The sequence below is a fragment of the Erinaceus europaeus genome, chromosome 13, assembly GCF_950295315.1.
Source record: "Erinaceus europaeus chromosome 13, mEriEur2.1, whole genome shotgun sequence".
Classification (NCBI taxonomy): Eukaryota; Metazoa; Chordata; class Mammalia; order Eulipotyphla; family Erinaceidae; genus Erinaceus; species Erinaceus europaeus.
This window is the reverse complement of record NC_080174.1, coordinates 54,241,909-54,244,146: the sequence shown is the minus strand read 5'-3', so window position 1 is coordinate 54,244,146 and position 2,238 is coordinate 54,241,909. Positions and strand designations below refer to the sequence as shown.

Here is a 2,238-nt window from a genome sequence, read left to right as displayed (position 1 = left end):
GGAGAAAGTGGAAAATGTCCAGCCAGAATACATTCTTCATTTGGCCTGCTTGAGTTTATATAAATAAAATACACTATTCTGTGACTTGTCTTTTTTAATTCACTGGAATAGTTCAAATATGTAACTGCATTCAATTCTGTATCATATCCCATTGTATTAATTTACCACAGTGTGTTTTTTTTTTTCAGGTGTGCAAATTTCAAGCTTTTTATTACCAAGATGTAGATCTGTGCAGAAGTGGAGAAACAGTTTGTAGGGACAGACTCACGAGGCCATAGACAGCAGGCAAGGCCCACCCACTTGCCTTGCTCTCTCTTAAATCTCCTGTTCTTGCCCCACCTGGGGCTAGCTTCTCATTGAATTTACTGAGGCTACCTGTCTTCCTACAGCCTTCCAGGTATAACTACCTTCCCCCAACTCCCTTAAAATGCCTCAGAGAGAGAAGGGGAAAAAAGGAAAGACATTCAGAAGTAGTAATAGCTGTAGGTGTGACTTGGAAAGGAAAAGAAAGTGGGACCATGGAAAGAAATGGGCAAATATATAAAAATATAGACAGATAGTTACAGAAATAATAGTCAACCCATATCTATGATCTTGGGAGAACTACTGTAGCTTCCAATGGGGAGAATGGGGATACAGAACTCTAGTGGTGGGAATGGTGAGGAATTATGCCCTGGTTATTATATAATTTTGTATATCAATATTAATTTACTAACAAAATTAAAATAAGTAAATGAAATAAGAAATTTTACATAAAAATGTGCAAGGTGCTTCCTATTTCAGCTACTAGGTTTCAGACCCCTATCCCTGTACTGTTCCTAATGTCACCTTCATAAAATGTAACTTCTACTTCCCATAATGTTCTATTTAGCATGTGGGTCTGTCTGCCTTATTTTTTTGTTTTGTTTTCTATTTCACAACAAAATCTGGAAGACTACTGGTCAGGGAACTCTAGATACAGTTCATAATTGTATCCATTTTATGGTCTAGAAGAATTTCAAAATCAAATCTGTATCACAATGTATTTATGTACTCTGTATTACAGTAAGAATTTCTCAAGTTTTAAAAATAATTTTATTGTCTTTATTTGTTGGATAGTGACAGCCAGAAATCTAGAGGGAAGGGGGTGATAGAGAGGGAGAGAGATAGAGAGACACCTGCAGCATCACTTCACCACTAAGAAAGCTTTCCCCCTGCAGGTAGGGACCGGGGTCATTGCACATTGTAACATGTGGGTTCAACCAGGTGCACCACCACCCAGCACCCCCCTTTTTCATAACAGGATCTCAAAAAATTGAGCTGAAACTCAGATTTGTTCCTCTCCACAGAAATCTTTAGTAAAAGGCGAAAGATTTGTGCCATCTGAAGAGAAACCAGAGCATCCTTCCCCCACACTTTTTTTTTTCTTTATTTAGAAAGGAGACATTAACAAAACCGTAGGATAGGAGAGGTACAACTCCACACAATTCCCACCACCCGATCTCCATATCCCATCCCCTCCCCTGATAGCTTTCCCATTCTCTATCCCTCTGGGACTATGGACCCAGGGTCGTTGTGGGTTGCAGAAGGTGGAAAGTCTGGCTTCTGTAATTGCTTCCCCGCTGAACATGGGCATTGACTGGTCAGTCCATACTGATGGCTGAAAAGAGGGTTAACATACAAAGCCAAACAAATTGTTGAACAATCATGGACCTAAAGGCTGGGATAGTGCAGATGAAGTGTTGGGGGGGGGTACTCTCTGCAGACTTTGTGTACTTCTGCTTTCTGGTATATATTTTTCCCTGGTTTATGGACACGTGTGAACATATGCTCTGTCTCAGGGGACCTGGACTATATCTAGGTTTGGGAACTTTATTGGGGAGTGGAACACCTGGAATGGAATTAGAGAATACTATGAAAGGAAAGGTCTCACCCGAGTGATGAAGCTGAAGAGTTGTCATTCCACACCTGAAGTCTCTGGACACAGTCTGAAGTGAAGCATGCTGGGGTGACACTCGTTGCATTGCCCACCTTTTTTTTTTTTAACCAGAGTTCTGGTCAGCTCTGATTTCTGGTGGTGCAGGAGACTGAACCTTGGACTTGGAGCCTCAGGCATAAGAACCTCTATGCATAGCCATTATGCTATATACCCCCACCCAGCTCTTCTAATCTTTTTTTTTATCCAATCATCTGCCAGTAGGTATTTAGGAGGTATTTAGGCTGCTTTCACTCTTTGGCTTCTCTACTCTGAATTCATAA

The 2,238-nt window shown here is 40.8% G+C and overlaps 1 non-coding gene across 1 annotated transcript; it reads right to left on the bottom strand.

Moving 5' to 3' along the window:
* Positions 1–1,265: 1,265 nt before the first annotated feature.
* Positions 1,266–1,382, bottom strand: LOC132532475 (U5 spliceosomal RNA). The gene has a single exon (XR_009544429.1). It is a non-coding gene; the product is annotated as a U5 spliceosomal RNA (small nuclear RNA).
* Between the last annotated feature and the right edge of the window lie 856 nt (positions 1,383–2,238).